The following is an 18,348-nucleotide window of genomic DNA, read 5'->3' on the forward strand; positions in this document are numbered from 1 at the left end:
GCACTGACACCGCAGCTCCATACTGGCAGCAAGTCAGTAGCACACAGACAGACTAGAGCTCAGCATGGCATCAAAAACACCACCCCAAAACCACCAAGAAAAGAAAATAATAAAAAAAATATTAAAAAACAGGGTTGCATCCCAAATGCAGAGCTTTTCTTCAAGTTTGGAATGGTAAAATTTCCTATACCATGTTTCTGCACAGCCTAAGCAGCTCAATGAGTGGAATTAGAACTGTTTCCAGATTTGTAATTTAGTCACTGTTCAACCTTAGCTTAACCACTTTAGCTAAAGCTTTCCAGAAGTGACTCTGCTACTGGAGGGGAAGGCATGCTTCCAACATAAGCCTGTGACATTACTGATCGTCATCATCCAAAACTCCCACAGTCTCGTCAGGTGCCAAAGGAAGTTAAATACCCTCAGACTCTTACAGTATCAGCAAGCGCCTCTTTTCATTTTCTTTCAAAGCTCCCAGTCTCCAGCAAAATGATGCGTGCCTAGTATTTCTCATAGGAGGAAAGAAATACAGTTCACGATGAAGGATGATGCTGGGGTCCTCACCTCTCTGTGCCTTTCATTCCCAGTGCCTACAGCTCCTGAGCAGCACTTCAGCACTGAAAATAAACAAAGATGTTTGTGCTGCTTTTCATCTAGAACAATTTGTGATTTATGACAGCATTTGACAGGGTAAAATCTACACTATTACCTAAACCCCACTCCCAAACAAATAGCCTATGCCACACGAAAAGTTAGAGAAGTAATTTATATAAAATAATATATCTCAGAAGAACCCTTACCTGCAAAGTGCTTGGGAACCTCTTGACACACCACGCTCTTCCCAGGATTACGCTAACCTTTCGGATTACCCATTTAAAAAGCATATTTCAGAAGCCCTTGAGTGAGTTTCAGTATCCACAAATTAGTGTGCTGTACAGTATGTTTGTACCCAAGAGATTACAACAGCTCTGGATTTTTAACAAGTTTGTTTACTACTTAAAGTTTAGAAATGACTGCAAGCTTATCCAATAAACTTTTTACTAGAGCCTGACTTAACTGGGTTCTCATGTAATCCCCTCTCAGACAGACACTAAGGAAAGATGCATTATAGCGAGCGGGGGATGCAGAAAGCAAGTGCTCACCACAATCCTCTACATACAGCATCAGGAAGAGGCTCCTGCAAGACCCTTCTGCCTAAGAGTAGTGGGGAACCCACAGCGATGCTGCCCCTTCACACTCCTAGTAGTGCACCAAGTGGAATTACTCCTGCTTCATACATCAGATATCCAAATTGTTCTTCAAGATTGATTTACTGTTTCCTTCTCTGAATGGTATTTATTTACATTCAAATTTGGCCCTGCTTACAGAGGCAGAAAGGTATTTTTCTTCCCAGCCTCCAGTGCACTGATTTCTTGCCCTGCCACCCCCCACCCCACCCCCCAGAACAAAATAAATTTCAGCTCTTCTCAAAACAAGCTTTCAGTAGACAAAGTAAACTGAGGTGGCACAAACATAGGAAGGAAGGATTAGTTGCATAAAAAGCAAGACAAAAAGTTAATTGCCCTTTCATGTCAATACCCATATTGGCAAAACAAAGTCTCATTTTTTATTTGAACACCACGTGCAAGCAAGTCTTCAGAAACATACACTAGTGAGCTCCCTAAAGCAAAGATAAAGATAAGGCTTATGCAGACAAGTTTGCCAGCTCTGGGGAAAGGAACTAAAACTTTCAGTGTACGGTCATTAAAATTTTTGAAATCTAGGTCCATATTTTCAGCTGCAGCCTGTGGTTGTATGCTGACAGAGGGAAAAAACAACACATTCATATGCACAAATGCAAATTCGGCACGAACACAGCTGGGCCCATGAATAAAATTTGCATGCACAAATTTAGAAGCGAGTTTGAGTCCAGATGAATGATTTGATCGTAAGAGCTTTAAATAAGCGTTTATGTAAGCAAAGATTGGAGCCGGCAACTATTAGAGAAGTGTATTAGCTGAAATAAATTACCAGAGAAAACAGAGCTCTCTTGGATAGCATAGGCAGCCCTTCTCCCCTTCTCCTTTCCCTGCCAGTTTTTGCGAACACATTTGAAGTGTTGATAGGGGGGCTGCAAGGATCTCTTGCACAAAGCCAGAGCCTGAGTGCTGCAGTGGTCCTGGGGGAGGGAGGGAGCAGCGTCCTGGAGCACCAGCATTGCTCAGGGTTCAGAAACTTTCCAACATCTCAGTCCGGACAGAGGGATGGGTGCTCGCTCCTGCTCTACACTTTGCCAAAGTGAACAGATCAACTCTATGCGCTGACATTTTTTCACAAGAACAAATTTGCATCACAGCAGCGTGTGGCAGGGCGAGAAGAGGGCTTGCTCTGCACCCATAGGTACGCGCCTCGCGACGTGAAGTTGCAGCAAAGTGCCTCACTGGCATCGCACAGGCACCATAAGGGCACGCAGCATTTGCATTCAAGCATATTTCAGCCATCAGCCGGGAAGGATGGGGGCAATTGAAACCTGTAGGAGCAATGAATGCAAGGCTGACTCCCTTGTCTGCTCCTTAGAAGGCATGTTAGGGATTCCTAGGGATAAGTTAAACGCCCACTTTCTTTAAAAGTAAGGAAAGCACGGAGTTTGTGAACATTGCGAAGGGACACTGACTTTGTTCAGCTGAATCTCAAGTGACAGGATAAAACAGAGTTTTCTGTGACTGTGTTTTGGGTTTTTTTCTTTTGAGTAATAAGGAGCTATGTCACTAAGTCCCGTACACAGACCAAGATCAATCTAAGAGATGTTTGGCTACAACAGTATCGAGTTTTGCAGCAGGGTCACTGCCACCAACCAAGGAGGCTGCCAAATCCCTGGAAACCCTGGAAAAAAGGTCCCACTGTGAGGAACAGTCTGGAACATCCTAGGTGAGAGGCTTTCCTGCACGAACCCCGCTCAGCCCCGCAGCCTTGGGCAGGTCAGACCTGCCACCCGCAGCAGGCTGCAGTGCCTTAAGCCAGCTTCCTACGGTGCCTCTCCCCATGCGCAGCCTGGCCAGGGCAAGAGTAACTGGGAATCCCAGCAGGACAGGCTCTGGTCAGGTGGTGACAGCGAGCCACTGTGAACGCAAAGGTTGACCATAGTATCTTTGCCAGAGCTGTACATCAGCTACAGAAGTATTAATAGCCCTGTGAAGAAACACATCCCGCCACCTGCGCATCCCACCCAGCAGGTCGGATGCCCGGGTGCTCCTCGCCAGCCACCACCTCTCCTCCCAGCGCCTCCGCTCAGAGTTACACCCAGACACACGTCCCGCTCCAGTGTGAATATTTCTCTTCTCCCCTAGGAGCAAAGCTCCTTCAACATGTGCCGTCTGCTGTGCCAGCGAGACCTGGCATAGCAGCAGGGTACAAAAGAACATCCCTAACACTCTATGAATATTCATGATTTATGAATATTCATTAAATTAGCATCTTTATGACTGGGCCACCAGATTCACAACTGGCGTCTCTGGAAAGGGGTTATTGTATATTAATTAAATACCAGACAATTACTAAACAGTTATATTCGTTGCGATTTAACTGATATGAAAGGGATAGGTACTGAGCTACAAACGTTAAGAGTGACTCTCCCTCCACACACATTTAATGCTAATGAAAGTCATGTGTAAGCATTGAAAAGAAAAAAAAAATCCTCTATATGAGAAACCAAAATAGCTTCAGATTATCTTTTTAATAGATTCATACTGTGTGGGAACCTTCAGCATTTCCCTGGTGCCTAAGCAGACCAGAATAGCAAAGTAGTTATTATATCTGTCTTCAGTGAAGAGACCACATGTTCACAGATATTTGTACAGCACCTAGCGCAACAGGGCTCTGATCCGTGCATCTGGCATTGCTCTAGTATTTAAATAGCAATAATAATGATATAAAGCAATCTTTGTAGATATCATGAGAGAACAATCTAATCTAGTTATCAGATTATAGCTCATTAAATGCCACACAGAAAAGGCTATCAACACTTCTACACATTTACTGGCCTAAAAAGAATTTTAAGCCATTAATTGCTTCCATAACGTGGGGTGAATTTTCAGCATGGTGCCTGGAAAATTAGGCACGCAGGCTGTGTAATTGTTAATGGGAATTGTGACCCAATTTTCACGCCTGGCACTGAAAGTTTGCCCCTTGCAAAATATTTACATAATTTGCTAGTAGATTTGCCATATCTTTTGCATGTTAATTTTACTTCAGTGACAATTCCTTGAAAAAGTACCGCCACCAGTGTATTAAGAGTAACTTTGACATTTATACAGTACTTCCTCTGAGTTATCTCAGGCTACAACTTGCAAATCACTATGTGCTGAACCTTCAAGGATATGCCGTTAACTAGTATATTCATTACAGGGCACAGCCCTTGCCTGTCAGGGGAGGGAATTGATGACCACTCGGTCAGGCTCTATTCCATTTGGGCTCTAATTCTGCAGCGCAGTAGGATGCTTTGTAGCACTCACACCTGACCCCAGTGCTTTTAACTTTAACAGATTCACTCGCGATCAGCACATTGGATGTTTCAGTGCAGAATCTACCAGCTTTTTTTCCCCATAACACACATAAGAGTCTGGATTTGGATTTTACATCTCCAGACCCTCAGCACTTCTCCAAGCTGCCACGAACTGTCTGTGGTAGGGAGGTGGGATCACGTTAAAGGTTCACAATTTCACACAGCTGCGTCTTTGCCTGGGAGCACAGTGATATTTTGCAGGCAGCTTAGGCTTTTAAGTACCAGCATCTGTCCTCTTAGCATCTCTTGCCGGTTGTTTGGGTGGCCAGGAGACTACCCATGCTGCAGGGAAAGATAGGGACATTTTGTCTCCTTCTCCCCTTCCAGACAGACATCCTTTCTTTTGCTCCAGAGGAAAAGTAGCAGCATGCAGAAGCACATCAAGCCATTTTCAGCTGCTTTGTAGCACTGACACCAGCACGGCTATGAAACAGCAATGAGCTGGAAAAGCATTCTGGGTATAGAGATGCAAATGAGCACACTAAGCCCTTTCCCAAAGGATGCTACACAGGGACCTTTCATAACATAAGGTTTCACTCAAACACTTAGGGCTCAATTTCAAAGGGCTTGCTCAGGTAGAGCTCTCGTGTGTCCAAATGCAGGAGATGCACGTGGGTCCCCAGTCACACCTGCAGAGCACGTGGCTCCTGCCCTGGGCGCAGGCAGCGAGGCACATCGTACCTTTTCCCATTTGAATATACCCAATGCACACTTCAGGTCAGCAGGTTTGGGTGAGGTTGCAACCAGACCATGTTTCTGATTTGGCAAAGCAAATGCAGGCATGAACTCAGAGCCAGGGGCAAGACCATGCTTTCCCTAACCTTTGGCCAAAACCAACAGTGGTGTTCATGCAAACACATGCTGAGAGTTCTTCCTCCTGCTTACCCCCTTCTGCTGCTGCTCCTCCACCTCCTGCAATGCTGCACTTTGTCCCAGTGAAGAGCAAACTCTGCAGCTGCCTGCAGTAACTCGGAGCAGTGTGTAGGCACCCGGAGTGTGAATCATTTAGACAATCTTTTACTCAAACAGGTAGATGTTTTCTCCAAACAACTTACCCTGCATACTGTTTGCAGCTCCTATAAGTACTTATCCATAGAGTAGTTAAGTGAATTTGTTTACATATCAGACGTGTTGCTGAACAGCAGGTGATTCAGAGCATTACTCTTCAGATTAACTAGAAACAGATATTTGTTTGATATTACCAGGACTCCACCTGAATGAAATGGGAGTGTGCATCATGCAACAGAAATGCAGTTCATGCACAGGCTTGGGTGTGCACATGACTAAGTTGGAAAGTGATATATATCCTTGGGAAAGGATTCTGTTTCCCTAAACAGAGCACCTACAGTTAACAATCATTTTTTCCTAGTGTTACCCACACAAGAGGAAGATGTTGCCAACTAGAACCTGGTTTCCAGTGATGGGTAAGGGAGAAAAAAAGGAAGTGCTACTGTCTGCTAAGACAAGCCCGGGTAACGCGGCTCCAAAGACAAAGCAGTAAAGCAGGACACTTGCTAGAACCAATTGCTGAGCTTGGAATCGGTTGGGATTTTTTTGCAGCCAGTTGTACCAGACCAGACTTACTTGACTTTAACAGAGCACAATCCAGCCCAGATATATATATATATATATATATTTGATAGAAAAAAAATCTTGTAATTTTCTATCAGATATTCTTTTCGGATAATATTCTCAAATGTCTTCAGAGTCTAAAGCTTCTTCTTAAATTTGATCTAGACTTGCCTTCCAATGACACAAACTCCTAGGGGTGCCTAAATTACTCAAAAATAAGATTATAGCACCTCTTAAAATACTACCCTCTATTCAGAGATGAGTTAGTCGTTCAGCCCTGGCCTGGGAAAGATTTTTTTTTTTTTTTTAATTATGATGTTCCTTCTGTGGCCTTGGGAAAATCATTAGTCTCCCTGCCTCGGTTTCTTCATCAGTGAAACAATTATGTATGAATTCCACAAGCTGTTCTCAGGATTTGACAGTATTCATTAGACTGAATAAAAATGAATGCCCTGAAGTGTCAACCAGTTTTATTTAGTCAACAGATAAAAATCAAAAGACCGCATCAGGGCCTTTTTACTATACTGCATCCCAGCTCCTAAGAAACCCTCCAGCCATTGCCTTGCCCTCCCATGGCAAGGTTGCCTGCCACCCTTGGGCTCTCCCTCTTGCTGCCACTGACCCACAACATGTAAAATCCATTATTATTTTTTCCCCTCCCTCTCCAAAAATTCCCTTCAGGAAGGATTTGTTCCCCCCAGATCTTTTCCCTGTTCAAGGCTCCTACTTGTACATGGTTGTCCTGGGTCTTGTCTTATTTCACTTGCCGGCTGCTCAGGGCAGGAAAGGGGCCTTACCTACAGTCCGTATCCCACACGATATTCCCTTTGGAGGCAGCGTAAAGTTAAACATACGCGCTATAAGCCTTTGTTGGATCAGGGCCTACGCTTATAAAGTGCTGCGTAAGCCTGTGTTGCTACAGCATAGAACTGTTGAGCAAATAAAATATTATAAAATATTTTTTGTTTTAAAAATGGACCTGCCGCTCCATTCACACTGCTCCTCCGAGTTTCATGCAAGAGCAATATTAGATACAAAGCTTCCAGATAGAAGGACTGCAATGGGAAAAACGCTAGCAATTATTCAAAGCAAATGTAATTTTCACACTGCCGCTATTTAAAACACTTAGAGGAGAAAACAGTTCATCACACTTGGAAAAAAAAAGAAAAAAGCGCAATATCTTTTTTCCGCCTCCTCCCCCGCACCTCACACCCCCCCTTTTAACTTTTACTTGAAGTGTTTGAGGATCAAGAGATCTTCCCTGTTCATCGTGAAATAAATCTGACATCACACTCAAAGCTTTTCAGCACTTATCCTGATTAGCCAGATAGTAAGATGCTCTGCAATGGGATCTGGCTGGGATTAGCCGTTTTCCCATTCTCCCCGTGTGCTCTGTGCTGCCCCATGGCCCACGGTGCCTCCTCTCACTCAGGGCTGCCAGGAGTAGTGCCCCCACCCCTAACAGTGAAGTTTTACCACGGAAAATTATTGAGATGGCTTGCCATGGCAGGGGGTAGGGACCCATCATTAGCTATTAAAGCTTTCGTTTCCATAACAAAACTCAACACTCCGCAGACTAAAGTTGGGTGCAAAATATGTTTTAGTAGTAACAAGTGATTTCCTGGGGGCATTAGTGAACTGCTACGGGATAAACCTGTCTAGCTGGTGGTGACATATAAGATGTGAAAAACATCCGGATTGTTTAATCGGATTCAGCCAGATTGCTTGGTGGGAGCCAGCTCTGCCATGTGGGGCTGACCTTAACTGAGGATAGGGCCCACAGACCTACTGTACACCTTGACCTTAAACATCCCTCTAACCCAGTGACACACATACATACATATGGCTTCAAGTCAAATAGATCGGGGTGAGGGGAGGAAAAGGAAAAAAGCCCTACTTATGCAAGTAATTCCACTCATCCCTAGGGCATAAGTTCACATACATTTAGCCTCATCTGAACAATTTCAGGGCCTTACATATTTGTTCCAGCCAGACCCCAAAGGAAGCGCAAACAGAAGAAAAACAGTATTCTAAGGCTCTGTCTGTTATGTAATGCTTCCTTCGAATCCATCCCCAAACCTGGGATTTACCTTCCCTGCCACACACACCTGCACCTGGCACTTCCCAAGCTCAGGAAAACTTTTGAACCACACCACTTTCTATGCCAAGCACAAGTCATTCTCATCTAATCTTCCTTTAGGTAACAAACGAAGTACAATACCCATAAACAGATTAAACGTACAGTTTAGGAAGTTGCATTGTTTTCCTTCTAGAGAAAGAAAAGAAGAAAAACTGCACAAAACATAACAGCCGCTCTTCCCAGTGGGTGTCTGAAAGTATTCTGGATGCTGTGCTGACAAGGGGAAATGAAGACTGAACCTAAAGACAAAGCGGAACAAAGGGACTGAAACATCTGAAACAACTTTCAAACATTTACTTGTAACAAATGCCAAGAGGTTGGGAAGAGTTTTCACATACAGGAAGATTCGTGTTCTCTTGTCAGCATGTTGTCTCCCCACACCAGCCCTGCCAGAGGCAAAGGACCTTCCCCCAGGTCAGCCTGTGCAGTCAGCAGCGGTACCAAGCTTGTCCCCTCCTTGTGCAAGACTTTCAACAGCACAGAGATCATCTCAAAATACAGTGTAAAACACTAGCTGACTAGCAATACAGCTTCTCGCTCTCAATACCCAGACCAAGTTTAAGCATTTTTCCAAAATAGGTGTTCTAGTTCATCTAGTTATTGAACTAGACACAATCCTGCGGTCACATGTGTAAAGAAGCCAGAGCACACTGTGACAGTGACCTTTTACAGTCTTAAAATCTCTGAACTTTAAAAACTTCGGCTATCACTTGCTACAGATTCACAACCACCTTTGAGACGGAAACAGTGGGAAAAGAATTTGAGGAGGAGGATAGTAAAAAGATTTGGAAAAGAAGCACAAATACTTTCCCTAAAAGAACCAATCTATTTATTCTTTATCTCTTTTTGAACATATCACTCAAAGAATGGGTTCAGATACCTCAGATAGGACATTTAGAGTAACTAGCTCCCTTTGAAGCATCCCAACTTGTACATTTCTAATTCGGCAACTTCTAAAGTAGCTGTAGCTGCTGTGCTTACACATACTAAGGTTTTCTACATACATGTAAAAATAGACACCTAGCCTCATATTCATAGGTGTGGTCAAATGATCAGTTTGCTGAGTGATTTGCTCATGCTCAGTTGCTATCCTTACAGACTTCAGAAATGGATCTTTTTTCTTGCCGAAAGGGAATTCTGAGATGGAGTAGATGAAACAATGGAATATAAAGTCAAAGGATGAAAGATCAAGATTTTTTTGAAGATTTAGAAGCACTAACAAGTTGAGGATTGCATATAATTCTTTACGAGGGCACAAAATTATTAAAATAGGCCACATAAGTTGCTAGAAAAAAATCTACAAGGATAAAATATATCAGAATTGCAAGAAAACCTAAGGAACAATACAGTCGTGCCACTGTTGCAACTGTTTAGAGACAGCATTTTTAAAAGAAGTTTATTTAATCTCTCTACTGACTTGTCTCCAGGGTTTGGGAGTTTGCTTAGTGCTAGGTCGATGCTTGGTCAGGCTATAACGCTTCATGGTTCTTGACACAGCTCTGAAATAGAAGCTTTTACTCTGGAGACATCAAACAACATGGAAGAGAAAAGTGGCAGGAATCTATATTTCTGTACTGTAGGCATTCACTTTGCTATAGTGCTCTGTTTTGCAAATAGTTCAAGGTTTTGGAGCTTCAAGAGCCGAGTGCCTGGGGGTAAGGAAAGAGATGCACATATGCAGATTTTAATTCTGAGGCTAATTTGATCTCTAATATTTTAATCTCCTCATATTTGCACCAACCTGAAGTTCTGTTTGCAGAACGTGTATTAAAATACAAGTTTAACCTGAAAACAAAACACACCACTTCCCAAAAATGCTCCTCCGCTTGCTTACACCCTACAGCTGAATGTCCCAGGAAAGTTTCAGAAAAATATTGTTGGGCAATTTTGAGTTATACAAGATGACACCACACTCTTTTTAGTGCTTTAACTCTTTTAAGGTATTTTTTAATTCTGCTTTGTGAAAGTTGGGTAATGCAACCACAATAGCCATCACTGCAGGTAGAAGGGACTGAGCCCTTCATGCCTTGCATAGGCATCGTCGCTAGCAGCTATAAAGGGATACAGAGAGACTGTTGGCATTCATGAAAGCGGCAGAAAGGGAAGAAAATGTAGGCTGTAGTTTGGAAATTCTTCCAATTCTTTGAGCAAGAGACATCAAAAAATAACACTGAACCATTACCCATGCCAGGAGATCAAGGAAAGGTTTGGGAAATGCAAGAGTGAGATGGGCCTGATTGCCAAATGCTACAGAAGGTTCCTGCAGCCTCCATCTCCATCACCTGAGCGACAGACTAGCAGGGATAGCCAGGACTATTTTTAGCTAACGAGAAAGGGGGAAGCTGATAATGTGTTAATCACAGCACAAATCACGGATGCATACACCAGTTCCAAAGTGTCACGTATATGACGAATGCAAGCACAGGGGGAAGTGGAAGAAATCCGTACACTGCTGTGAGGAGCCTCAATAATAAATGAGAGGAATTGGAAGTGCCTGTGAATGCCAGTTTTGAAATATCAGTGTAAAAATGCTATGTAACTACCTTGCTTAATTACAACAGTACTTGTCGTTGGTGCTTCTGGGGTGCTAGCCGGGGCCCTTCTCTTCCGCTTACACTGCAGCTCATCACACACCAATGAATGACTTAGTCTTAGGGCAACTAGAAATATTTTATACACACCTTCTTTTTCAAAAACTATTGGTGCCTTCTCAGGCTACCATCAGGCATTCTGTGAACAGCAGCAGGTGAGCCACTGCTTTAATTGGTATCAGGTGTGTATATCATAGACTAAATAAATGACATCTTCCATTCTAATGTGCTTTTAACAGTCTTACCTAGAGATTGGGGTTGGGGGGAGAAAAGCCAGATGTGTTATTCTGTGCAAAGATAAAAGATTGAGCCTTAAGAGGCACAGTTATTAAAAACTGCACCCTTCACCTAGGAATCCAATAGGATTGATTGTACAATCACAATGACTGTCCAGTTACAGTGGGACTATCCATATATAATATCTGAGCGAAAAACATATCTTTCACACTTCCTGTCTCCAGTGTCCCAACTTTAATATACCATTAAAATTTGTCAAGATTCCCCTTCAGCATATTGCATCCCCACTAAGGGAGTGCTCACTTTAGATTTTTTTTTTTAAGGTCTTTGTTCTCCAGAAGGCAAGATACATTTACGATTATCATAATTTTATTAAATAAGGATTAAATATTCCCCCCCCCCCTTTTTTTTTTTTTAAATAGTCATCAGTTTGGAAAGACATATCCATGCAAAAGTGATCTTCTTCCTAACTTGTAGGAGAATACTCACCTTATCCGCACTGGGATGGAGTAGCTGAAAGAGAATTTCCTCTCTGGACACAGAAATGTTGCCTCTTTCCAAGTTCCATTTTCTCAGTTGTTGAGTGATTATCAATTATGTAACAGTGACATTTTGTAAAGTGTCATCTGTGGGTGGTAGTGAATTGGAAGTAAGAGAATGTCTTCCACGGAAATGAACTTGTCAAGGCTGGTCATTAGCTGGGTTTTGGGGCCATGGGAAATGCAGCAGCAATGATAACAATACTTTTTACTCTTTTTTTTTTTTTTTTTTTTTTTTTTTTTGGCCCCCCTCTAGAAAATGAACCAGAGAAGATTATGTAAAAGACTCTGAGCCCATTGATATAATATTCTAGAGCACAAAATAAAATAAATATGTTGTTGCTAATATACCGTCAAACTACTCAGCAATTGATTTTACATGTTTTTCTGGAATACACAGTGAAGGGTTCAATTCTGCACCAGAGTGCCCAGAGTAGCCAGTGGCCTGAAGTTCAAGGTGCCAGTGAAAAGATCAAGTTGCAAATTCCTCTTCTAACTCTTACCCAGCAGGGAATCGCACCAGAGTATCTTAAATCCTGGGTCTGTGCCCTAGTCTTCACAGAAACCGGGGATAAGAAGGAAAGATGTGATCTCTACCCTTGTTTCATTCTTTCCCCAACCTCTTCCTCCATAGGTTCTTGAAAATTAATATTTTAAACTTTTTGGCATGAAAAGCCATCCCAAAAAACTCCACATTTGATGAACGCTTGCTGCTCAGCCCCGTAAGGGTCAGACAACTTCAGCCTAGGAAAGCAGCATCAGTTTTAAACCACTGGAACAACTCTACAACTGTAACGGTTGATATTTCTCTGAAAAATGTGCTCTAACTTAACAACTCCTTGACTGGTACCAGTAACATACTAGACAGATATGTATAATCATTATGGTATCACTCAGTGGCTTCCGACATGCAGATTAGCTGATCACCCTTTCCTGAGAAGGACTTCGCAGATGTGATATTCATGACTGAATGAGCAGAATTATTTCCTGTTTTATGAAGCAAGTACATGGATTTAGCTGAATGTTCAACCAGGTGATCCTGGTATACACAAAACATCTACTGCATGAACCTGTTGCTGGAATGAATCAGCCTTTCAGGAGGTAAACCATCCTCAGGTAATACTCTCATAACACAGCACACAAAGGATGTCTCAAATAAGCTCTTATGTTTCAGTTCTTCATCTATTCAAATGAATTGACCATAAGCTCTACCAGTTTGGGGCCAAAATTTAATTCTTCTTCAGTTAAAACTCCCTTTATCTTTGCAAGACATGGAGAACTCAATAATAAAAAAAGAAAGACGTCATACTGTGATGCAAAACTGAGTTCTGGATTCACAAAAAAAAAAAAAAATCCACTCCATTTTGTCATTTAGTAACAAACTGCTGTTTCTCACTGTAGCCAAGACTGACACTTTACCATTTCCTATCACAATCTATTCCCATAATTTTATCTATTCTAATTGTTCAGCTATTTCTGTTTTGAATCATCCTGGCTTTATACAATATTCCAGCTACCTATAATTCATTATACTTGAGAAATCTTTCCTTATGAATATTTTGCATAAGAAATCCCTACACGGTATTTTACGCACCTTGATAAGGTCTATTCACATTTCCGACACCAGAGATTGCTCTTAGTTAAAATCTATTATTGTCACTTTACAAGCCTCTCCCATTCGAGAGCTCAGAACACTTTAAAATGAATTCCCCTGCTACATAAGGAAGTATTATAGTTTTTCCTCCATCTGTGCAAAGAGGGTATCTTCACCATCGCCCTGCTCATCCAATGAGCTCCATTTGAATAGGAGTCTCTGTTAGAGTCAGAAAGGCACAGAAGCAGTGTTTGTTCAGAGGATTACCCATAAAGCACCTATTTCAGAATCAAGGCCAGTGTCTTTTTCAAAAACTTTCCCATGGTGATATATCAAATCAGAGGCAGGATAAGAAACAGAACTAGCATCTCCTGACCCCTGCTGCTGGGCTCTAAATGCAGGAGACTACCTTTCCTCTTTTGCAGCAATCCATCACTTCTGCTACGCGATGCCAGTGTAAGGCTGGCGTTACATAACAAACTCGCACAATAAAAATTGTCATTGTGTAAGACTTACAGAAGATTTTCATTTTGGGTTCACGTTTTAAAATAATATAAGTTACCTTGCCCCAAGCTCTCTCCATTTTCTAATAAATAAGTTTGGCAACCATGGTAGAATTGCCGAAGAGAAACAGCAAATGCATTCCTTAAGCTGATTACATTTCTGGGAAAGTATGTGTGCCAGGCAATTAAAGAACTTGAGTGTTCAGTTTATACAACATTGGCTCATCTCTATCATCTTCGTCAAACACATCTACAATTTATAGCTTACCACAGGTTACCCGGCTGGTTCAATTTGTTTTCTCTTTTATTTAAAGCAAACAAACAAACAAAAAAAACTCACCAAAAAACGCCACCTCTGAACTTTTACACTCCTGTCAGTTTTAGCTGTGAGTCCTAAATGGAGTTTCCCATGAATAATTCAAATTCCTCAGTTTCTTATTTTAGCATCAAAAGTGTAGTCATACGTGACTAGAGGAAGTCTAGCCAAGATCCTATGAAGCTCTAAGTCAATTTGGAAATGAGATTAAAGATAGATATTTCTATGACAGCAATTAATGAAAATATTGTTATATAGCTTGCCGAAACAATCTTTTAAACTCTTTAGTGCTGTATCTAAAACCGGGGGCGGGGGAGAGAAGAAAAAGCCTGTGTTAACCTATAATTAAGCAGGTAAAACTATGAAGAGGGCTATAGGCAATTTTGGAATGCTACTTGTTTGGAAGGGTTCCAGTATCAGCAATGGTGAAAGGATATAAAAGGTGATGACTATATTTGTATTACGTAGCAATGATTTTTTTTTTTCAAGAATGGTATCAAGAGACAAACAACAGGTTTTTTCCTTATTACATCATTCTCCAGATTGTACCAGTTTAGCAAGTTTAGTCTGAGGAGGAAATGATTCAGATTTCATCACTGCAGCCTAATTCAGATTTTGTTACTTATTTGAAAGAAGAAGAAAAAGCATTCATGCAACTTCCAACCACATCAATTGAGTTAAAAGGTGACTAATAAAAGGTCTTGAACCTGTTGCTGTTTATGATTGAAGAAAATTTTGCCTCAGCCTTACTGATAGAAGAGTAAGTCCCTGTACAATTTGGGTTTCATATAAATTTTTAACTTACTGGTGACCTCCTGGCTCCAATAGAATCACAAATATTTCAAGCAATATCTCCTAGCTTAAGAAAGTTAACAGGATTCTAGGCAGTATCTATAACCTGTCCAGCACCAAAACAAACTGATACAAACCTGCCCCAAGTAAGCTTTGTGTTTCACCATGGTAAAGAGAAAACACAGTCTTGTTCTGCAGAAGCTGCTGTGTAAGATTTAGGTGCCAAGCAGAAAAATTGCAGAGAAATCCATATGTAAACATCGCTGCCCACCTTACCACTGGATATAAAGAAACTACTCACCACATTTGTGTCAGTTAGGAAATGCTGCTATCTCCCTCTTTCCAAACACACACTGCAGACCACTAGCATATTAAGTAACACAGGAGTTAAACCAAATTTGAGACACTTTTCTTCTACTGCTTAGCCATGATGAAATGAGACTTCATATTGAATTCTTTGCTTTCTCTCTCCTGACCGACTGTGGGGACAAGAAAATAATATACGTGCCTTTTGAAACATGTTTTAAAGTGTTTTTCACAGTACCTGAAAGGATTTTATTCCCTTTACTTTTAAAGGTAGAGTTTTGGCTTAACTACTCCATTTAATTGATAAGGTTTTTCTCTATTTTTGCATCACTATGTCACTCTCCTTATTTTGCCTTTATAGATTGAAGCCAATTCAAAAGAGTTCTGCATTGTCACTTTATGACTAAACTTCTGAATTTCCCATAAGACTGAGTGAACAACCACTTAGGTTCCTTAAAATGTGCTGGTTTTTTGTTTTGTTTTGTTTTTTAAAAAAGCACACATACAGTGTTAAGAAACCACTTCCATATACTAGATCCTCTTGCATGTTTAAATACTATGTGTGGCAGCAGATGGAACATGCTATCATTTAACTGCGTTGGATTTTGCAGCCTTCCTTTACCTAGTAGGTGTCCGATAAATAAGAAACAGGTTTATTTGCAAAGGTCTAGGTTAGGGATTTTGTCCATATACAATCCATAGTGTATGGATTCAAAACCTTGCATCTTATTGCAGGAGACCATCACGCATAGTTTTGCTTCCCAACCTCTCTAGCCATGCCTGGGTTTCACTTATTTTAACTTAACCTCGCATGCCTTTGACTTTACATAATGTATTGCCACATCCCTTTTCCCTCTTAATTCAATTACAGTTTGTATCCCACCCTCTATTGTAATTCTTTGCTTTACCAGCATCTTTAGCAGATGTCTCTGATTTGTGAGTTCCTCATTTCCCATTGGTTTCTCTAGGTGAATTATTACCCTGAAATACTTTTTTTCTGTATGCCCTGAAGTATGGTTTTTGATCGATGCGTCACCCATCTTTCCTACACTATCTTCCCTTCCTCAAGGTATCTACAAGCACCTAACCAAGCTTAACCCTCTCTGCTCTAACACACCTATTTAGCTACACTTTGGAGAACCTGAGATTACCTTGACCTCCCTGCACCACACAATGCTGTTGAACATCCAGAGAAAACTATCAGAGAGACCTTCAGTTGAAGCATTCGGAAGTAAACTCCCCACAACTCTCTCCTACACCAGTGCCAACATACACCATGACAACAGGTTTTTTCTCAGCTCTTATCAATTACTTTTTACCCAACCAGGAATCACGAAGCAGCTTTGAGGTCATCCCATACTCAATTGTAACAACATCGTCGATGATCAAATCTCCCATTCCTTTGTAATTATAATCTCTGCGATGACCTTCATACCACATAATAGTTCTTCCAACCAGACAAGTCCCTTCACTCCACCTTAGAGCCACCTGGGATCAAGGAGATAAGCAGTGGAGAGGGCCTACACAATCATGTTTCCTTTTACTGTGTGTCAGTCTCAGATTACTGGAACAGAAGTTTTGTAGAACAGCTGTATGGATGGCCATGCAGGACACTGAAACAGCATGGTGTGGCAAGCCCACCAAAACAAGGGCTGAGAAGGTTACAATTGCTCTTTATAGATGGATCACAGGGATAAGCATCACAGAGGAAGAAGTGTTATTTAGTCAAAAGAAAAAGCTGGCACATGACAACTGGGTGTGAATTAACGTAAGCTGGGAGTTGAAGCAAGGTAACCAGCTGTGATAGTCCATCAGTACAAAGTATGAGAACTATTTTTTTTATTTATTTTTTTTAGCACGATAGAGAGACGTGTAGTTACCTCTAAAATAGAAAACTGAATTCAGAGATGTAACAGATCTTTCTCCCAGTCCTTCAGAGCCACAATCTTTTAAAGACGAATGAAGGGACTTTCAGTATATTACAAAACATCCCTTACAGAAAGCATGTCCAACACCTTATTGATCACCTAGCTTATATACTAATACTTCCCCCCCCCCATTAATCTTTCTAGAATGCTTACACCCTTCAGCATAGCTACTGCTCCTCTCTTTGCACTTGAGAGCATTAAATGGCTAAGAGTTTAATTCAGCCACATGCAGGGTTATTATATTTGACCCCTTCTGGTGAGCATAGTTTGGATGGCTTCGTTCAAGTAACTGATGCTGCGAAGTCAATCAGGGAACTCCAATGCAAGGAGCAAGTTTGAGGTCAATATTTTCCAACAGGCAAGAAAGAACTATCTAAGACTATGAAGTCAATGAAACAATGGAAGTGCTTAAGTAAAGCACATATTTAAATGCTTTTCTTTTTTGAAGCTGCAACCACTGGATCTCACATAGAGATATGTGTTTTGTTTGGTTATGTTTTTTAAAAAGAAACAAAACTTTTCTTCCTTTAAAAGGTCAGGCTAAGATCAAGCTTAATAGACCACAGACCATATATCAAAGATTCCAGTATACTTTTGAAGTGGAATTAAATCATATTTCTTAGGTTAAGTGTAGCTCATCATAAGAGTTGAAGTCATCTCAGACATCAGAGATCTGCAGGCTATTGAGCTCTTGTTATTAAATATTTTTTCCATTTCAGCTGACTAGTGCCTAAAGGCTGATTGCACAGAACAGTTATAACTTGTTGGGGGAAGAAGGGGGAAACCTGGTCTTCTCTTGAGTTGGATTAATGAACTCATTATATATTACATTTTTATAGGCATCATCTAAGGACAGACAACATAAATCTAAAATATGGCTAGTACAAAATTCTAGAAAATTTGAAAGAAGCGTACGTAAGTCAAAAAATTAAAATTTGAATATTTCTAATTTTGAATATGTATGTTATATGTATTTATTTGTACAGAAAGTATCGTCAACCTTTCCTTTATACAAATCTGTTCTCAATAGGTACTGCCTCCAAAATCCATAGTAAGAAAGGATAGTGCATAAAAAAAGAAAATCAAAGCTTTCCTCCAATAAAAAAAAAATAAAATTTACAGTTGTAATATTTGGCTTTTTAATGTAATTAAAACCCAGTCTAAAGCTGGATACTTCGATTTCCTTTGTTGCCTTTTTACATAGCCATCTGAATCTCACATAGTTAATTTAAAAGGGACAATTACAATTAGAGTCTAACTAGCTTGCAATAATTTTTCTTTTATAGACTGTAA

Source organism: Falco rusticolus, chromosome 8 (genome assembly GCF_015220075.1).
Source record: "Falco rusticolus isolate bFalRus1 chromosome 8, bFalRus1.pri, whole genome shotgun sequence".
NCBI lineage: Eukaryota > Metazoa > Chordata > Aves > Falconiformes > Falconidae > Falco > Falco rusticolus.